Genomic DNA, 21804 nt, shown 5'->3' with positions numbered 1-21804 from the left:
GCTCTTTTTGCCTCAGCAGTCGTCTAATATCACCTTTTCGCTCTGTAGTTTGAATCTGCTCCACTACTATGCAGCAGCTACTTGAGTGGAATTTATGCCACTAGCGGGCTCATTTTCAAAACAGAAAAATGTCAACAAAGTGGCATAAAGCAGTATTTGGCGGTTTTTCTCACTAAAATGTCCAAATCAATATTTTCGAAACCTATTTTTAGACGTATTTCTTTCAAGTCCATCTGAAGTGCGTCCAAATCTCAAGGGGAGCGTATAAGGGGCATGTTCAGGGCTGGACTTGGGCGTTTCTGACACTTAGACGTTTTTCAGCCATAATGGAAGAAAACAAAAATGTCCAGGACTAAAACTAAGATGTTTTGAGCTAGACCTGTTTTTATAACGAATAAGGCACAAAAAGATGCCCTGAATAACCAGATGACCACTGGAGAGAATCAGGGATGACCTCCCCTTATTCCCCCAGTGGTCACTAACTCCCTCCCACCCACCAAAAATGTGATGAAAAACATTACTTACCAGCCTCTGTGTCACCCTCAGATGTTATACTCAGGTCCATCAGAATAGCATGCAGGTCCCTGGAGTAGTCTAGTAGTGGGTGCAGTGCACTGCAGACAGGTGGACTCAGGCTTCTACCGCTCCCTACTTGTTACACTTGTGCAGAAATCTGTGAGCCCTCCAAAACTCACCAGAAACCCACTGTACCCACATATATGTGCCACCTTCACCCATAAGGGCTATGGTAGTGGTGTACAGTTGGGGGTAGTGGGGGTTTTTTTTTTTTTGGGGGGGGGCGAGCTCAGCAGACAAGGTAAGGGAGCCCTATTGCTTTCCTGGGATGTAAGGGGGACCAGTGTACTAAAAATGATGGCTCCTCCTACATTCCAGTGGCTTGATTTTGTGCGTTTTGAACTTGGACTTTTTTTTTTTCAAAAATGGACCAAAATATAAAACATCCAAATCACAAAACCTTCTACTTGCGAACACAAAAGATAGATGTTTTTCTTTTTTGAAAATGACTTTCTTTGCTAGTCAGATTTAGACATCATATCCAGTGCTTTTTTTGTGCCGGTACGCAACGGTACGGCGTACCGGCACCTTTTTTTTTTTTGCTCCCCCCGCCCCGTGACGGACGGCAGTGCCAGCCCCCATTTCCGGCCGTTGCTGCTTCTGTTGAGCAGCAGCGGCCGCTAGACAAAGAAAAAGATTTAAAAAAAACTTCAAACCTGGCTGAAACGCGGCACCCCGGCACTGTAGACAGCCATTAGGCATTGGCTGTTGCCCCGCAGCCGCTCCTCCTCTTGCCTCTATGTCACTGCGCTCCTCCGGGGTCTTCATCCAGGGGCAGTGACGTAAAGGCAAGAGGAGGAGCGGCTGCGGGGCAACAGCCAATGCCTAATGGCTGTCTACAGTGCCGGGGTGCCGCGTTTCAGCCAGGTTTCAAATTTTTTTTTTTTAAATCTTCTTTTTCTTTGTGTAGCAGCCGCTGCTGCTCAACAGGAGAAGCAGCAGCGGCCGGAAATAGGGGCTGGTGCCGCGTGCGTCGCGATTTCGCGCCGTTCGCGGGAAACTTGGCAGGGAGAGGGAAACCAACAGAGGGAAGGATTGGGGAGAGAGAGAAAGAGGGAAGGATTGGGGAGAGAGAGAAAGAGGGAAACCAACAGAGGGAAGGATTGGGGAGAGAGAGAGAGGGAAAACAACAGAGGGAAGGATTGGGGAGAGAGAGAGGGAAACCAACAGAGGGAAGGATTGGGAAGAGAGAGAAAGAGGGAAACCAACAGAGGGAAGGATTGGGGAGAGAGGAAAAACAGATGGAAGGATTGGGGAGAGAGGGGAAAAACAGATGGAAGGATTGGGGAGAGAGGGGAAAACAGATGGAAGGATGGGGAGAGAGAAAGAGGGAAAACAACAGAGGGAAGGATTGGGGAGAGAGAGAAAGAGGGAAAACAACAGAGGGAAGGATTGGGGAGAGAGAGGGGAAAACAGATGGAAGGATGGGGAGAGAGTGGGGAAAACAGATGGAAGGATGGGGAGAGAGAGGGAAAAACAGATGGAAGGATTGGGGAGAGGGGAAAAACAGATGGAAGGATGGGGAGAGAGAGGGAAAAACACAGATGGAAGGATTGGGGAGAGAGAGAAAGAGGGAAAACAACAGAGGGAAGGATTGGGGAGAGAGAGGGAAAAACAGATGGAAGGATGGGGAGAGAGGGAAAAACAGATGGAAGGATTGGGGAGAGAGGGGAAAAACAGATGGAAGGATTGGGGAGAGAGGGGAAAACAGATGGAAGGATGGGGAGAGAGAAAGGGAAAACAACAGAGGGAAGGATTGGGGAGAGAGAGAAAGAGGGAAAACAACAGAGGGAAGGATTGGGGAGAGAGAGGGGAAAACAGATGGAAGGATGGGGAGAGAGAGGGGAAAACAGATGGAAGGATGGGGAGAGAGGGAAAAAACAGATGGAAGGATTGGGGAGAGGGGAAAAAACAGATGGAAGGATGGGGAGAGAGGGAAAAAACACAGATGGAAGGATTGGGGAGAGAGAGAAAGAGGGAAAACAACAGAGGGAAGGATTGGGGAGAGAGGGGAAAAACAGATGGAAGGATTGGAGAGAGAGAGAAAGAGGGAAAACAACAGAGGGAAGGATTGGGGAGAGAGAGAAAGAGGGAAAACAACAGAGGGAAGGATTGGGGAGAGAGGGGAAAACAGATGGAAGGATGGGGAGAGAGAGGGAAAAACAGATGGAAGGATTGGGGAGAGGGGAAAAAACAGATGGAAGGATGGGGAGAGAGAGGGAAAAACACAGATGGAAGGATTGGGGAGAGGGAAAAACAGATGGAAAGATGGGGAAAGAGAGAGGGAAAACAGATGGAAGGATGGGGAGAGAGGGGGAAAAACAGATGGAAGGATGGGGAGAGAGAGAGAGGGAAAAACAGATGGAAGGATGGGGAGAGAGAGAGAGAGGGAAAAACAGATGGATGGGGAGAGAGAGAGGGAAAACGGAAGGATAGGGAGAGAAAGAGGGAAGACGCTGGATGGAAGAATGCAGAAAGAAATAGGGGAGACACTGGAAGGATGGGGAGAGAAAGCAGAGCTGCTGGATGGAAAAGGGGAATAGAGAAAGACGAGAATAAGAGGAAGGGGCATGGGGAGAACAAGGGTGAGGAAAAGATGAAAAGCCACGGGTAGATGAAGGAAATTAAAGAATGGATAGTAAGAATGAATTAAATCTGGACAGAGAGAGAGCCTGAAAAATATTGAAGAAAGCAAAGGAAATGGAGACAAAAAATGACAAATGGCAAAGAAGAGTTAAGCGAAAACAAAGGAAAGGAGAATCACAGACTGGGACCAATATGGAAAGAAAAACAGTCACCAGACAACAAAGGTAGAAAAAAATCATTTTATTTTCATTTTAGTGTTTGTAATATGTCCAATTTGAGAATTTACATTGGCTGTCTTATTTTGCACTGGGTATACTACTACTACTACTTAGCAAATCACGTTATTTTTTTCTCCTATAGTACTGTAATATTTTCAATGACGTCTGTTTATATGCGCCATGGCTGGTATAGGGGGTGTGGTTAATGTGGGTGTGGCTATCATAGGGGTGGAGCCATATGTGGTGACCCCGCCCATAATGAGTACCGGCACCTTTTTTTCTACAAAAAAAGCACTGATCATATCAGACTTAGACATCATATCGAAAATGCCCCACCACATGTCATTAAGGTGTATGTTTCCTCCCACTCTCCATCCACCCATATTTTGGAAACCACAGTGCAATTCCTCAGTACCCTGACACAGTATCATCAGCAGCTTTGAAGCTTACAGGAGTGTGCTGCGTTGGGTGTGGAAATCTCATGCCAGATCCAAATCACGTATCCACAGTGCCAAAGGTACTGAGCCTTCCCACATGACTCAGAGAAGACTTGGCTCTCTAACCGTCACCTACCTAATTAAGGGTTGTGAAGCCTGATCGATTGCAGTCTAAAAGCAATATCTGAGAGCTAAAAATATCGACCACAGACAGCTAATCTGTTAGCCAGTGACAGCTGATTACTTCATTGTAAAACCTGACAGCGTGTTTCTCATGATATCTGTACAGTGGAATATGAGCACCTTATGCTATTACTGGTTATCAGTGTGCTTTACTGTGTCCATGCAGGGAATTATCTTGTCGCAGGCACCAGTTTGTGCATTTCCCACAGTCTGTGCTGTAGGATAGAATATAGGATTATTTTGTAATTATTCTACCTAACAAGAAAATAAACTGAGTTTCTGCTTCTCAGCCAATCAGAGAGCTGCTCTGTATTTTTTTTTTTAAATAAAGCATATTAAAGCACTCAGTCTACTATAGGGGTTCTAAACCCAGGCCAGGATACCTGCAACTAATATGCATGAGGTTAAATCTGCATAGAATGGAGGAAAAGCATGCAAATTTATCTCATGCATAATGGGACTTGCATAATGTGCTCTCAGTCCTTACTAAATGTTCAGTTCTTGTACATCTATGGGGAAGGGAACAGAGGGAAGGGGAATGTATAGGTGTAGAAGCTTTGGAGGCGAGGGCATTTTAAACAAAACTGGCAGCATCTCACACAAGGTTTTCAATAACAAAGAATAGGACATATTGTAGGAGGTTTTTTATTTTTTTTTTCTGAGACAAATTTCATGGTTGCTGTATATACCCTTCTCCTCATTTCATCAAACTCCACCCACAAATTACCATGGGGCTCTACTTCAGGTCACCTCTCCTCCTCCGCATAAGAGAATGACGTATTGGGACCATCTCAAAATCGGAACCAACTTCTTCTGGAGCTAAGGCACTTTGAGCTTTCATATGCAGCTAACAGGGGAGGGGGATGCATAAACCCCATTTTTATTCCTCCCCTTCTGCCTAATTCAGCTATTCTAGCTGCGGTCCTAAGCCAAGAACCACAAAACGCACCTCCGTTTGGATCCCAGTATACATGCATGCTTAGTGTGGCCAGTAACCTCTAAAAATGGCTAGGATTTCTTATTGCTTGGAAGGGGGGGAGGGGAAGCAGTGTGAACGTCATCTCCACAATGCTCCAGCCCAGGCTTGGCTAAAGAAGAAAGGCCAGGCTGGGATGTGTTTGCACATTGGTATTCTTAAACACCCAGAATGGGTGTGACATCCTCAACTTTCATCTGCTTCTTCCCAAGTGCAAAGGTGTTGAACTCTAATGATAGAATTGCAAGACTTTCTCCACCCATTTAGCTGTAGTAAATATATAATGCTCATTCTGCACCAGAAGGCCGAGTGATCAGATCTGGCACAGAGTACATGTCACGAGATAGTTATTGTATTAAGTTCCATGCACACAACTCATAGGGCAACTCACATGTGACAGCTGCATACACACCTATCAAGAATCAAAGGGCACTAGCTGGATACAAAGTTCTAAAGCCTTTCCCATTAGCCTATTTTCATTATCAAGGTGGTCCCCATAGCAACAATGATGGCCATTTTACTGCGACAGACAGCAAAGACTGAATTTTCAGTGCAGTTTTCCACTGGGGCATCCAAGATGTGTACTGTACCAGAAACTCATCACCTGCATTACACAAGTCACACCTTGATGGTATTGGACAGTAGTATATCCTCTGAGTAGGTTTGGCCATCAGACTTGCTCCAGTCCTGATTTTACCCCCTCCTCCTCTGCCACTGCATGCACGGGGTTTGTAACCTGCTGCACTTTTCCCAGAGAAGCCAACAAAATAAAAGCACTTGAATGCATTGAGGTAAAGTCAGGATTGGGTCAACTAGATCAACAGGAATGAAATGATGCACATTAAGGTCTTTACCAGAGTCTCTAGTATTCTCAACTCACAAAATGCCAGACAAGTCAATGAATCACACGGCAGAGGGCATAAAGGAGACTCCCAGCTCCCACCTTGTCTACACAACATTACCAACTGGATAGAACTTAGGACTCAACTAAAGATGGAACAGGAACACAAGAAACAATGCAATGTGATGAAAATCAAAAGTAGAAAATAATCAACGTTCACATTAGCATGTGGCACTCCAAGCTTCCGTTCCAGTTCTGGGCCTTACCCTAGCAAAAACTGCTAAATTGCAGGGATCATTTACCCATGTGATGTGTGCAAACGCTCACCAAGGGCGACACACTATCAAACTAGTAATGTTCAAAGCAAGGTTCAGGAGTCACATAAGGTTCTTCAAGCCACTTTACAGGCTCAGGTGAAAAACAAAACCAGCCAACACTAAACATTTTAAAAATAAGTTAGCTAAACCAGTATGCCACTTATTGAAAAGGCTGGGAGACATCAGGCACGGTTTTGCATTCACAGAATTCTCAGATCTTTAAAAAAAAAGTTCTAGGTATATTGCCACTAGATGTCCAGCTAGGCCCCTGCTTTTTAAGACAGACTGCTCATGTCCCATTGCAAGGTATTCAGCTGGGCTCCTGTTCATTCAAGGCAGACTGCACATGCCCCATTGCTTCAGGATGACAACAGAATTCATTGCACTACACAAACAAAACACTCTGAGGTCAGTACAAGTAGTTGTCAACTTCTCTGTTTGCTACATCCATAATGAATCACTCTGGCAATGCCCAGAACTAAAATTAGATACCTATAGGCAGTTGGTGACTGCAGAAGTCTGAAGAGCTCAGCCTTTACACCTCAAGAAGCTGCTTGCATGATCTCTGGTTGGCAAGTCGGGGGGGGGGGGGGGGGGGGGGAGGGGCCTGAGTTGGATGGGTTGACACCGGAATCTTCCCCTTCCTTTTTCGCATAGGGTAAGTTATCCTTGCAGAAAATAAGCCCAGGAAAGTTAGTATGCAAACTGGAGCTTCCAACCTTGCTTCCTACTAAGTTGCCATCTTGTCTCCCTAACTATCCGTAAAAAAGACACAAAAATTACCAATGGATGGCTTTTTCATGTAAGTAATAGGCACCTAATTTTCTTATGGGGAAAAAAAACGAAGAGGAAAATTTATGCTCCTAACTTTGAAAGTAATGCTTCTAATTAGGCTTCTTTCAAAATGTAGTAGGGCTGAATGCTAAAATTTATACTCACAATTTCACTAAACTCCTAAATTTAGAGTAAAAAAGAGGGTGGCAATGGAATGGATTTAGGGGGACAAAGTTAGAAGCTTAGCACTGATTTTCAGCACTAGGCTCATAATTCTAGGCAAACGAATAATAAATTTATAACTTTCATGCTACTAAATTAACTTAGGGCCCCTTTTATTCATCCCAGAGTACTGATAGAACTGAAAAATGAACTTGCAGAGCTATTGTGAGCAATATGTAATTTATCCTTAAAATTGAGTGTGGTACCAGAGATTGGAGGGTGGCCAATGTAACGCCGATTTTTAAAAAAAGTTCCAGAGGAGATCTGGGAAATTATATACTGGTAAGTCTGACATCGGTGCCGGGCAAAATGGTAGAGACTATTATAAAGAACAAAATCACAGCGTATATTCAAAAACATGGATTAATGAGACAAAGTCAACATGGATTTAGTGAAGGGAAATCTTGCCTCACCAATCTACTACATTTCTTTGAAGGGGTGAACAAACATGTGGATAAAGGGGAGCCGGTTGATATTGTGTATCTGAATGGATTTTCAGAAGGCGTTTGACAAAGTACCTTATGAAAGACTCCAGAGGAAATTGGAGAGTCATGGGATAGGAGGTAGTGTTCTATTGTGGATTAAAAACTGGTTAAAAGATAGAAAACAGAGAGTAGGGTTAAATGGTCAGTATTCTCAATGGAGAAGGGTAGTTAGTGGGGTTCCCCAGGGGTCTGTGCTGGGACCGCTGCTTTTTAACAAATTTATAAATGGCCTAGAAATGGGAGTAACTAGTAAGGTAATTAAATTTGCTGATGACACAATGTTATTGAAAGTCGTTAAATCGCGGGAGGATTGTGAAAAATTACAAGAGGGCCTTACGAGACTGGGAGACTGGACGTCTAAATGGCAGATGACGTTTAATGTGAGCAAATGCAAAGTGATGCATGTGGGAAAGAGGAACCCGAATTATAGCTACGTCATGCAAGGTTCCATGTTAGGAGTCACTGACCAAGAAAGGGATCTAGGTGTCGTCGTTGATGATACGTTGAAACCTTCTGCTCAGTGTGCTGCTGTGGCTAAGAAAGCAAATAGAATGTTAGGTATTATTAGGAATGGAAAACAAAACTGAGGAAGTTATAATGCCTTTGTATTGCTCTATGGTGTGACCGCACCTCGAATATTGTGTTCAATTCTGGTCGCCGCATCTCAAAAAAGATATAGTGGAATTAGAAAAGGTGCAGAGAAGGGCGATGATAAAGGGGATGGGACAACTTCCCTATGAGGAAAGGCTAAAACGGCTAGGGCTCTTCGGCTTGGAGAAAAGGCGGCTGAGGGGAGATATGATAGAGGTCTATAAAATAATGAGTGGAGTTGAACGGGTAGATGTGAAGCGTCTGTTTACGCTTTCCAAAAATACTAGGACTAGGGGGCATGTGATGAAGCTACAATGTAGTAAATTTAAAACGAATCGGAGAAAATGTTTCTTCACTCAACATGTAATTAAACTCTGGAATTCGTTGCCAGAGAATGTGGTAAAGGCGGTTAGCTTAGCGGAGTTTAAAAAAGGTTTGGACGGCTTCCTAAAGGAAAAGTCCATAGACCATTATTAAATAGACTTAGGGAAAATCCACTATTTCTGGGATAAGCAGTATAAAATGTTTTATACTTTTTACGGACCTTGCCAGGTATTTGTGACCTGGATTGGCCACTGTTGGAAAAAGGATGCTGGGCTTGATGGACCTTTGGTCTTTCCCAGTATGGCCATACTTACGTACTTATGTTCCTGTGCTCACCCAGCAGAAACTGGGCAGTGCGCGGAGCTGACTGATTACTGCCGGGTAAGCCCCCAGTACTAAAATATTAGTATTTTTTCAGCGCCAGAAATGGTGTGTATTGGAGGAAGGCACTACAGCTGTGCTCCTGTGCCGCGGTTGTTGGGATGGTGAATCCCCTGAAATTCATTGCCAGGACAGTCATGGTGCAGAATGGAAGCATGGACTCAGCGTACAGAGCGCTGAACAGAATCCTATCCATGGATGGGATCCTTGATGATGCCAAACGGCGCCATTACTATGAGAAACCATGCATCAAGCGGCGGAGGCTGCAGTATGAATACTATTGGCGGATTTACAGTATGGAAATGACGAGGAAGGTTACCTTCCTGATGCGGAAAAATCGATCTGATCCTTGGCTGGGATGCTAACTAAATATCATGTGCATGAAGACACTGGAGGAGTGCTTTTTTGCTATAAAAGTGACTCCATAGCAGAGTTTGATTGAATAAAGACCCCTTGCCACTGCACCAGTCTTGTTTCACAGCATTCAGAGATTAAGTCTTTCTTTCTGTGGCTGCCTGCTAAAGGTCTAACAGGTCTTCTTGGAGGTTATTTAATGGTGCACTAAGGTTTAGTGCAGACCCTAATTTTTTTGGTGAGGGGAGGGGTATAGATAATTAAAGTTTAATCTCTTGCCGTGATTTTAAGAAGCAGAAGACTTATGGCTGTTGCTCTTTTGCCTTTGAGATTCATGTCTCTTTGTAACCATGGTTTTGTTGCATGGCAAAGTGGAGGTCTGGGTACCGCTACTTTGTAAAAGGGGCCCTTAGGTTCCTAAGTTTAGCTGAAAATAGGGCATACATTTAGATTTGTTAGAAATATTTAGATTTATGGTCTAAATTAGGAGCTCAGATATTTCTTTCTTTCTTTCATTTTTTAAAAAAATAGCAAGTCATGAGTTTCTCTATCCATGCAATGGCCATTCAGGAAAATAAAAAAAATAAAAAATTGAGCCAGTAGACAGTCCCAGGACAGAAAGGACACTCCTTACAAATCAGCAATTAAATCAAAGACGGGCTCCCATCATGAAGAAATGGGTGTCATGCAATTTCAGTCCATCATCCGACCCAAGTCTAATGGAAAATTTCTAACTGGAGACCAACAAGCATCAAACTGAAAAGACAATTACATGAAAAGTCAGTGACTGTAAGGAAGGGAGAGGGTCCCCACTGAAATTCTTCAGAAAGGATGGTAGTCCTGGCTTTCCTCATGTAGCTCAAAAAAGCACACCTGTCATTTAAAAGCCCTTGTCCAAGGTGTGAACCCCCCCCCCCCCCCAGGAAATTCTTGATCTCAGATTGGATTCTTTGTGAGCCATGATGAATTTTATTGAACCAATTTAAATATTTTCCAGAGCTGAGGGTATGTTTTGAGTTTCCCAGACCAAGCGTGTGCCCTCAACAGAATGCAGGACCTACATGACTTTGAATGGCTGGGTACATCTTATACTAATTCAATAAAAAGGCTTCAATGTTTGGAAAAAGTCTTACAGCCTTCATGATTTGGAAAGTATTTTTGCCAGCTGCTCTGGTATTCTATTCTTGGAGTTAATGCCGAAGGCAGCCAGTGTGTGGACAACCTGTTTCCCAGGTTATTTGATCTTTACAAAGATATAGGCGAAACAGCACTGGAATTAATTACACTGCATTGTTTGAGGCTGACGCCAACTTGGGTGAAGGAGGGGGCAATTATATGCCCCATACAAGAGGAAACTGAGAATAGTTTGGGTGGAATTTGGGACCCTGAGTTTTTGCCACTCTCGCCCATCCCAAAATTGATTACAACTCAGGCACAGTGCTCTCAGAAAAGGTACTGTGAGAAAGCAAAGATGGGGGATCCAATTGCTTGCCTCATAAAGCCAATGGACTGGAAAAATTCCTGCCGACTCCAACTCAGTTCATACCAGTGGCAGGCAGAATCATTAATCAAGGGTGAGAGGTCTGCACGGCAGCAGCATCCTGTGCCTCTCCAAGACAACATAAGTGCTGTTTGTCTCCAACAGCACAGAGCTCAGTCCCTCTCCCAGACACTTGTTTATTCTTGTTGAAGATACAACCCTGATTGTCCCTCCATTTTACAGCAGAAGAGGAATCTGGCTTTTGACAGAACATTCCTTATACAACAGGCGAAACCCCCTCTCCCCCCCCCCCCCCTTTCGAAGTTCCTGGCCCCTGTCAGCTCTGGACATTTGTTTCTGCTAAATATTAACTCTCTGGATTGCTGGCTGTAAACCTGGTAACTCTGGTCTAAACGATGCACCCACAATGATTTCCAAACGTGGCACTGTTTCTCTAGGACTATTCTTGCTTCACACCCACCGCCAGCCGCTCCTCTCACTGGGAAAATGCGGAAATGGGGATTGGGACACCTAAGGAAACATCTCTATCCCCAGTGTTAAGAGTTCAGAGGGATGTAAGTTCAAAGTCTTGATAGGCTGGGGAGAGGGGATACACAGGTTCCTGTATTCTCAGGTACCAAAGAAAGTGTAAAATGTGGGCTCCTGGATCAGACAGTGAAATTATGCCATAAAGGTCTAAGTTACAGGGATTTTAAGATACCAGACTGTGGTCAAACCCAAGAGACACACTGTGATCTTCTACCCACTACAAAAAAGTCATCCAGTTAATTTTGTTCACGCACATTTCTTAGAACTGATGAGAACCACTTGCACGAATGATTCTTGAGCCTATAATTTAAAGGAACAGATGCATGGATCATTTTCACTCAAGACACAAAAGGGGATAATTTTATAACAAAGTGCCTATGTGAGAAATCAAAAAAAGTGCCTCTTTCATATCTATTTTACAAAGGAAAGAGATGCCTATGTGCCTTTATAAAGCACACTCCTACAATGACACCCAGTAGCATACACATGTTCTTGCATAAATTTATATTACCCGTTCCACAGAAGGTATTAATTTGTGCATGCACTCATGCAAGGCAAGAGGACACCTAATTTAGGCACAAACAGTATTGCCTATTTAGAGCTTATTCTATTAAGGAAAGTAGGCATCTCCTTTTCTTTATGGACTGTCAGCATAACCAGTTAAATATGCATGGATGTTTATATGTACAGCTACATATGCCCAGTGCCAGGGCCCACCCAGTTTGGGCTCAGGCCCACCCAAAATTTCATCTCCCTTAGTGAGGATCCCCAAGCTCCGCAATCTGAAGATCTCCTCCCCACAAAAAGAACTTACATCTTGGGTCGCTGTCAGCACTGTCCCTGAGCCGCTGCTGCTAGCCGCAGCCCCCACCCCCCGCTACCACCACGCACATGATTAGTTTTCACATATGCACGTAACTGAGCATACGCGGAGGCCGGCGGCTAGCAAGAGTGACACGGGCACAGTGTCGGCGGCTGCCCAAGATGTAAGCTCATTTGGCAGGGACGAGGTCTTCGGCTGCTAGGGCTTGGGGATCTCAGCCAGAATAGGTATTTCATTTACTTTGGGGGGGGGGGGGACACTGGGAGGGGTTTTGCTTTAGTTGAAGGAGCAGACATGAAATTTTTGGCCAACCCACTTTGGTCTTCGGACTGCCCTACATCGGCTGTCTGGCTACATTACTGCATGTGCCAGGCATAGAACTGGTGTAAATGCTTGTGCCTAGATTATGGAAATGCAGGTGTAAGTCCAAACTCCATTTGCAAAGAACACGGCATTGAAGACTGGTGTGTACTTACAGAACAGTGTGTAGCTGAATTATTGTCATTTATATGTGTATGTGTTCACATATGTGTGTAAGTAATGAAGGGGTCGATATTCAAAGCGATTTAACTGGCTAGAAACAGTTCCTGGCCAGTTAATTCGCCTGTTTGGAGCTAACTGCTAATTTTCAGCAGCAGTTTACTAGTTAATGCCATTGAAAATAACTGGCTAGCAACGAACTGAAAACCGGTTATTTTGAGGCATTCCAGGGGTGGAGTCAGCCAGGTCTTGGCTGGTTAAGTGCCGATATTCAGCACTTAACTGGGCAGATTAACTGATAAATAGGACTACATAAAAGTCAGTCCTATCTTTATGGAGTAACCTAAAGCCAGTAAAGTGCTGAATATTGCACTTAACAGACTATCCAGCTTATTTTCGAAGGAGAAGGGCGCCCATCTTCCGACACAAATCGGGAGGTGTGCGTCCTTCTCTTAAGGGCGCCCAAATCGGCATAATCAAAAGCCGATTTTGGCCGTCCTCAACTGCTTTCTGTCGCAGGGATGACCAAAGTTCAAGGGGGCGTGTCGGCAGTGTACCGAAGGCGGGACGGGGGCGTGGTAGAGATGGGCGTCCTCAGCTGATAATGGAAAAAAGAAGGGCGTCCCTGACGAGCATTTGGCTGACTTGGTCCCTTTTTGTTCATGACCAAGCCTCAAAAAGGTGCCTGAACTGACCAGATGACCACCGGAGGGAATCGGGGATGACCTCCCCTTACTCCCCCAGTGGTCACCAACCCCCTCCCACCCACAAAATCTAATTAAAAAACATTTTTTTCCAGCCTCTATGCCAGCCTCAAATGTCATACCCAGCTCCATCACTGCAGTATGCAGGTCCCTGGAGCAGTTTTTAGTGGGTACTGCAATGCACTTCAGGCAGGCGGACCCAGGCCTATCCCCCCCCACCTGTTACACTTGTGGTGGTAAATGGGAGCCCTCCAAAACCCACCCGAAACCCACTGTACCCACATCTAGGTGCCCCCCATTACCCTTTAAGTGCTATGGTAGTGTTGTACAGTTGTGGGTAGTGGGTTTGGGGGGGGGGGGTTGGGGGCTCAGCACCCAAGGTAAGGGAGCTATGCACCTGGGAGCAATTTGTGAAGTCCACTGCAGTGCCCCCTAGGGTGCCCGGTTGGTGTCCTGGCATGTGAGAGGGGACCAGTGCACTACGAATGCTGGCTCCTCCCATGACCAGATGGCTTGGATTTGTAGGTTTTTGAGATGGCCGAGGCACAAGCGCCTGCTTCAGGGGTCAGAAATTCCTGTTTGTGACTTTCTTAGAGATGTATGTATAGCCAAAAAGGTGGGATACAATGTCTCTAAAGTAGATAGTATCTCTTAACTCAGAGAGCGCTGTCAACAAAAAAACGCTGTCGGTGCAGAAAAGCCAATTTCTGACCCCTGAAGCAGGCGCTTGTGCGCTGAAACACGGCCCGTGTCGGGTCATCACTCAATAAAGGAGGACATTGATTATCCCGATCCTGGAAGCCCAGTATTGCTCTTTTTTTGTTTCTGGATGAGATTTGGGCAGAACTTGGGTGGGCTTAAAATCTGGATATTTTCCAGCGATAATGGAACAGAAAAAAAGGTTCAGGGCAAAAAAGAAGTATGTTTTTATCAAGACCTGGTTCAGTCATGACTAAAGTCACAAAAAGGTGCCATGATAGACCAGCTGACCACTGGAGGGATTAAGGCATGACCCCCTCCTTAATCCCCCAGTGGACACTGACCCCCTCCCATCCTCCAAAGCTGTGACTCTGAAAGCCGATACCAGGTTCTATGATAGCTCCAGATATTATGGCCATTCCTAAGAAAGCAGCAAGCAAGTGGATGGAGCAGCCTAGTGGTCAGTGAAGTGGACTGACTCCATCCTGTTTATATCTTTTTGACGGTGAGGTCTCCAGAATTGTACACAATATTCTAAATGAGGTCTCACCAGAATCTTATATAGGGGTATCATCATCTCCTTTTCCCTACTGGCCATTCCTCTCCCTGTGCACCAAAACATCCTTCTAGCTTTCACCATTGCCTTTTCTACCTGTTTGGCCACTTTAAGATCATCACATACGATCACACCCAAGTCCACTCCTCTTACATAGTAACATAGTAAATGACGGCAGATAAAGACCTGTACAGTCCATCCAGTCTGCCCAACAAGATAAACTCATTTTACATGGTATGTGATACTTTATATATATACCCAAGTTTGATTTGTCCTTGCCTTTCTCAGGGCACAGACCGTAGAAGTCTGCCCAGTACTGTTCTTGTACTAAGTTCTGAAGCTAACATCGAAGCCCCTTAAAATTTACAATCCAGCCCATCCCTATCTATTCAGTCACGATCAGGGCGTAGACTGTAGAAGTCTGCCCAGCTCCCATTTTGTTTCCCAATTACTGGCGTCACCACCCAATCTCCGCTAAGATTCCACAGAACCATTCCTTCTAAACAAGATTCCTTTGTGTTTATTCCACGCATGTTTGAATTCCATTACCGTTTTCATCTCCACCACCTCCCGCGGGAGGGCATTCCACATATCCACCACCCTCTCTGTGAAAAAATACTTCCTGACATTAGTCCCGAGTCTGCCCCCCTTCAACCTCAATTCATGTCCTCTAGTTCTACCACCTTCCCGTCTCCGGAAAAGGTTCATTTGCGGATTAATACCTTTCAAATATTTGAACGTCTGTATCATATCTCCCCTGCTTCTCCTTTCCTCCAAGGTATACATATTCAGATCAGCAAGTCTCTCTTCGTACGTTTTGCAACGCAAATCCCATACCATTTTTGTAGCTTTTCTTTGCACCGCTTCCAGTCTTTTTACATCTTTAGCAAGATATGGCCTCCAAAACTGAACACAATACTCCAAGTGGGGCCTCACCAACGACTTGTAGAGGGGCATCAACACCTCCTTTCTTCTGCTGGTTATGCCCCTCTCTACGCAGCCTAGCATCCTTCTGGCCATGGCCGTCGCCTTGTCGCATTGCTTCTTCGTCTTCAGATCCTCTGACACCAACACCCCAAGGTCTCTCTCCTGATTCGAGCTTACTAATCTCTCCCCTCCTATCCAGTATTTCCCTTTCGGGTTTCCGCACCCCAAGTGCATCACTCTACATGTGCACTTTCATGCTTCCAGCAGTGGCCAATCCAGGTCACAAGTACCTGGCAGAAACCCAAAGAGTAGCAAGTACCTGGCACAAAAGTTATTCACCCCTTAAAGTATACTGTTCCCTCGGGTTTTTGCAGCCCAAATGCACGACCCTGCATTTTTTTTTGCATTAAATCTAAGCTGCCAAATTCCAGACCATTCCTCTAGCTTTGCTAAGTCCTCTCTCACATTATCCACACTATCATGCATAGTTGCCGTTATAGAATACTACAAAAACAAACCTCCAGTAACTAATTTATATGCATTCAAACAAAATCACAAAGATTTTTTGTTTATAAAGTTGTGCTCATACAAATTTGAGAAGGAAGAGGCATTGAAGACTGCCAAAGCATCACATCCCTGTATTTATAATCATTGCACAAAACTTTTTGCCACTTCTAAATACAAAATACTAATCCAAAAACATATTCAAAACAAAACCAAAAAAAGAAAAAAAAGTTGCATTCTACATGCAAAAAATGAATTAAAAAAATATACACAGAAAAATATTTGAATATCTTTACTCAGAAATTAAAAACATTTTGATAATTACCTCATTTTTTTGTGGGCTATAGAATACTAGTATAAATCCACATTTTGGCATCTAACTCTAGGCATGAGCACTTACACCATGTCAATGGCTGGTGTAAATGTTCGCACCCAAATACTGGCAGTTACATGAGTAACTGACAGTGCTCTATAACTAAGGGTCCCTTTTACAAAGGTGCACTAAAAATAGCATGCGCTAGGGACAGGAGGGGGGGCTAGAGCCCAAAGTGTGTGTGTGTGGGGGGTACATTTTGGCCCACCTTCCCGCTGCTGCCCCCCCCCCGCTGCCGCCGCCACCACCACCTCTTCACCGCCACTGCACGATGGTGCCTTAGCTGGCAGGGGTCCCCAACCCCCAACAACTGAAGTGTTTGTCTCGTGCTGGTCTCACATTGCCTGCCCTGCTCTGTTCTCAGTCGTGCTGTGCATGCTTGTCACGCATGCTCAGTTTTACTAAAACGATTATGCACGGCGCGATTGAAAAGAGCAGGGTAGGCAATGCGGCAAGACCAGCATGGGACAAACACTTCAGCTGGTGGTGGTTGGGGACCTGTGCCAGACAAACTGGGAGCCCCAGAGTCAATTTGGGGAAGGCCCAGGCCCCCATGCCCCCCCCCCCCCCCCCCGTAGTTATGCCACTGGCATGCACTAAACGCTAGAGACACTCATATATTCCTATGGGAATCTCTAGCATTTAGCGTATGCTAAAGCACCCTTGTAAATGACACCCTTAGTGCCTAATTGCTTGGTATGCCCCTCCCAAATCCATGGCCTCCTGGAGTTGCATGCCATAGAAATTAGGTTATAAGGGGCCGGTAGTCAGACCACGGGAGTTAGACAGGCTGACTATTGCAGTCAGCGCTGCGCCTGGATATTCAATGCCGAGCTGTTTCCAGTGACAGGCGTTGAATATCCAGTTTATTTTTGGACAGTTTCAATTAACTGGCCAAGTCAATACTCAAAGATCGCCGGTTAAGTTGGAAACAGCCAAAGACAGGCCTGCTATTTCGATGGCCCAATTTGGTCGCCAAACTTAGCTGGTGATTATTGCGCGATATAGCCTGTTATCTGCTAAGTGCTGACCGCAAATGTTCAGTGAGAGATAACCGCTGAATATTTACGGATAGCTCGTTAAATGCTATTTAACTGGCCAGGAACCATTCCTGGCCAGTTAAATAATGCTGAATATTGGGTGGAAAGTTCATAGAATAGGGGCATAAGTCATTTACACGTGTAATTACAAATTAGTGCTTGATGACACCACTTTTTTTGGTACTTAATGTCAATTCAGCACCAAATAGCTAATTTAGGGCCTCTTTTACTAAACTGCGCTATTGATCCCTGTCCTCAAATGCGACACAGCCTATTCAAAATTAATGGGCTGCGGCGCCTTTGCTGCACTAGGAATCGCTAGCGCAGTTTAGTAAAAGAGGCCCTTAGTTATGTGTCTAAATGACCCTAGCGCATCACAATTCTTAGCACTCTTTATAGAATTTGGGGGATAATATTACAACTCTATCCCAGTTCTGCGTAGGAATGCCATTCGCACAGCATGCCTCTATGTACAGGGACTTACACTCGTGTATTTGGCTGTGCAATTTTAGAAGAGCCATTTTGCTTGTGGAAAATGTTTTAAAAATTACCTCACAAATATGAAAAATCCTTTCATTTGAATTTAATCACTTAAAAGGGCATTCATGGCCTGCTTTATTCAACTAGATTCAAAGCTGATAACTTCTACTACTGCTTATCATTTCTATAGAACCACTCGACATATGCAGCTCTGTACACAAAATGTTAACAGACTGTCCAACTGAGACAATAACCTATTCAAGACGGGCAATCAGGATTAAACAATACAATTAATCAATTTACAATATAATGAGACAGATGTTAAATCTCACTCATAAGTGTGTCACACATACTTGAAAGCTTTCATGCTCTTTGAGCCGTATTCCTCATTTATCAGAGCTTCAGTACCAGTACACTGATCTTGATCACTGCTTTCATGAGATGGAAACCTGAGGGGTCCTTTTAACCAGGTGCGCTGAAAAATGGGCTGCGCTAGTGTAGGCACGTGTTTTGGGCGCGCACAGATCCATTTTCAGCACGTCTGTAAAAAAAAGGCCTTTTTAAAGTTTTTGCCAAAAATGGACGCGCGGCAAAATAAAAATTGGCATGCGTCCATTTTGGGTCTGAGACCTTACCGCCACCTATTGACTTAGTGGTAAGGTCTCACGCGGTAACCATGCGGTAATCATCTACACGTGTAGAATGACGATTACTGTATTTCCGCCACACACAAGAAAATAAACGTTATTTCCCGGCACATATAGCGGATGTGCGTAAAAAATGAAATTACCGTCTGGACCATGCAGTAGCCAGGCGTTAACTCCAAACTGACGCATGTAGGACGCACGTACATGTCTATGCGGTTTAGTAAAAGAGCCCCTTAGAGAAGTAAACCATGTGTCCAACCAGTGGGAAGAAATCTGAGCACACCTTTCCGCCTACTGCATCCCCCTGTTCTGTCCCTTTTCTCTTTAAAAAAGGTTTAGACAAGTTCCTGGAGGAAAAGCCCATAGTCTGTTATTAATGGACATGGGAGAAGCCACTGCTTGCCCTGGAACTGGTAGTATGGAATATTGCTACTCTTTGGGTTTCTGCAAGGTACTTGTGACCTGGATTGGCCACTGCTGGAAGCAGGACACTGGGCTAGATGGACCATTGTTCTGACCCAGTATGGCTATTCTTATGTGCTCTGAAACTGATGTACATATTTTAACTACTGGGTGAAAATTAATTTTCAGCTCAAAAAATTTACCCAAATTGCTCCCCACTTTGTCTGAATTCTTTCTTTGGCTCCAAAGAAAAGCCAATATCATTTAATGCTGCCTTGACTCATTTTCAAAGCAATACTACAAGTAAATCATTCTAGATTTATACCCTGGATATACTGTCTGAAAAATCTCACTCTTTGGCTGTCAATCTCACTCCTTAGCATGGTAAATCTCACTCTCTGGGATGGTTCACCGTTGACATCTCTGTAATGAAACTCCTTACTAGCAATTAAAACTAACTGTCCCTGGTCAAAAATGAAAACAACTAGAAAAGTGCAGATCTCTCATAAGATTATAATCAAAATTAGCTCTAATTACCCAATCCAGATAACATCTTAATATGTTCCAAATCGTACAATATCATGACTCGATGTCCCAAAATACTGAACAGCTACATTTTTAGTTCAGTCCTTAGGTGTAAAATTGGCTCTTTATTAACATTTTAACCTCAGACTGCAGCAGTTCTTAAATCCTGTTTTTCTGTGCTTAGACAAAAACATTCAATAAAGCCTCTCTTTGTCCAGGAAGATTTGAGAACATTGGTCTTTGCTCTAACTTAAATTGTACAGATTATTGTACCTCCCTTGACGCCATTCATCCTTAGATTTCAACTTCAGCAAGATGTGGCCACTAGCTTACTTACAGGTACAATTAGAGCAAACCACATCACCCCTGCACTTAAATTCCACTGGTCACTGACAGCCTTCAGGATAGGTTTCAAAATACAAAATGCTTCATACTGAAACTCAACTTACTCATTCCCTATCATTCATCTCGACCCACACGTTCCCTGTATATTAATCAACTGACCCTTCCACCTCCTTCTAGCTACTGTCTAGACATGACAAAACGTACTGTTTTTTCATTCTATGGTTCTTTGGCACACACACCATTTAAGAAGGGAACGAAATCGTACCAGTTTTAAAGTGGCTTTAAAAACACACCTGTCCACTTTTGGCTGTGGAGAAGCATGAGGTTGTGGCCTGGAGGAATCGTGGAAAACAACATAACAATTCACTACTCTCTTTTTTTATTTCATTGTAACATAGTAAACGACGGCAGATAAAGACCTTTACGGTCCATCCAGTCTGCCCAAGAAGATAAACTCATTATACATGGTATGTGATACTTTATAATATACCTGAGTTTGATTTGTCCTTGCCATTTTCAGGGCACAGACCGTAGAGGTCTGCCTAGCACTATTCTTGTACTAAAATTTCTGAAGTAAATGTTGAAGCCCCTTAAATTTTACACTCCAGCCCATCCATATCTATTCAGTTATGATCAGGGCGTAGACCACAGAAGTCTGCTCAGCACTGGTTTTGCTTCCCAATTACCAGCATTGCCAGCCATGGATCCATTCCTTCTAAACAGGATTCCTTTGTGTTTATCCCATGCATGTTTGAATTTTGTTACTGTTTTCATCTCCACCACCTCCAGTAGGACTCAACAGGAGGGCATTACATGTATCCACCACTCTCCGTGAAAAATACTTCCTGACATTACTCCTGAGTCTGCCCCCTTTCAATCTCAATTCATGTCCTCTAGTTCTACCGCCTTCCCATCTCAGGAAAAGGTTTGTTTGCGATTTAATACCTTTCAAAAAATTGTATTGTATTTCTCTTCTTTCTTTTTCCAACATTTTGTTGAAACCCGCTTTGTTGCATCCTTTTCCTAGGCTGAAATGCAGTGTATCAAGAAAGCACAAAAACCTGAAATGTCTAGGATTTTCTTTCCTATCTTGGGACCAATGGGAGTCTGGTCCACTCTTTAGGGCCTAAGCCTGTCAAAGTTAGAGCTCTAGTGCTTGCCAATTTATAATCCCTGACAGAAAGCATATTCAAATGGATTTTGTTTTCAGACCTTAAAGAACATGTAAGGTATATAGACTCAAAAAACTTGGACCAGATTCTATATCCTTCCACGCACCATGGCCCTGTCCCAGTAGCATAGCCAGTCATGTTATTTTGGGTGGGCCTGAGCCCAAAGTGGGTGGGCACACAATTCCCTCCCCCATGCTCTCTGCCCCCACCCCTGCACCAGTGACCGCCCAATAAATAATAAATATCCGAGCTGTCGGGGATCCCCCAAGCCCCGCCAACTGAAAATATTCTCTGGCGGCCAGAACAGGTCACTCCCTTACTTGCAGCAGCCAGCAGCACTGTCCATGTGTTATCTCCTTGACAACCAAACAGATGCAGAAGAGGAGAGGCTGGCGCCACTACAGCGTGTGGACAGTGCTGCTGGCTGTTGCAAAGTAGGGGAGTGACCTGTTCTGGCTGCTGGAGGTCCTCTTCAGTTGGCCAGGAGCCATAACAAGGGTGCCAGAATTTTGGGTGGGCCTGAGCCCAAAGTGTGTATGTGGTGGTGGGGGGGGGGGGGGGGGGAACGGACGACCTGGGCCCATCTCAGGCTGCCCTGTCCTATCTCGTAGCCTTTCTTCATATTTTTGCTCAGCATTTTGAACCAGTTGCAGCAGTTCCTGTCATTGGCTACTGACATTTAGTTTATATATATTTTTAAAATTGAGTTAGCCCCACACTTGGACAGTGAAATACCTGAGTGGACCCTCACCCAAGTGATGCAGGAATCACAGTGTGTAACCTACCTTTTCTAACTGGATCTCTTCTAAGAGGTAACTTATAGCATCCAAGAC

General features: G+C 44.4%; 1 protein-coding gene and 1 pseudogene across 1 annotated transcript in view; one reads left to right on the top strand and one right to left on the bottom strand.

Annotated features, from left to right (window-relative positions):
* Window positions 1–21804, bottom strand: part of PDE4C (phosphodiesterase 4C) — an 838284-nt gene that overhangs the window by 158806 nt on the left and 657674 nt on the right. The gene's annotated exons all lie outside the window — the stretch shown is intronic.
* On the top strand, window positions 9013–9467 carry LOC115479703 (annotated as a pseudogene).

This window comes from Microcaecilia unicolor, chromosome 11 (assembly GCF_901765095.1).
Source record: "Microcaecilia unicolor chromosome 11, aMicUni1.1, whole genome shotgun sequence".
Lineage (NCBI taxonomy): Eukaryota > Metazoa > Chordata > Amphibia > Gymnophiona > Siphonopidae > Microcaecilia > Microcaecilia unicolor.
The sequence above is the reverse complement of the archived record's forward strand: the minus strand, read 5'-3'. Positions and strand labels throughout refer to the sequence as shown.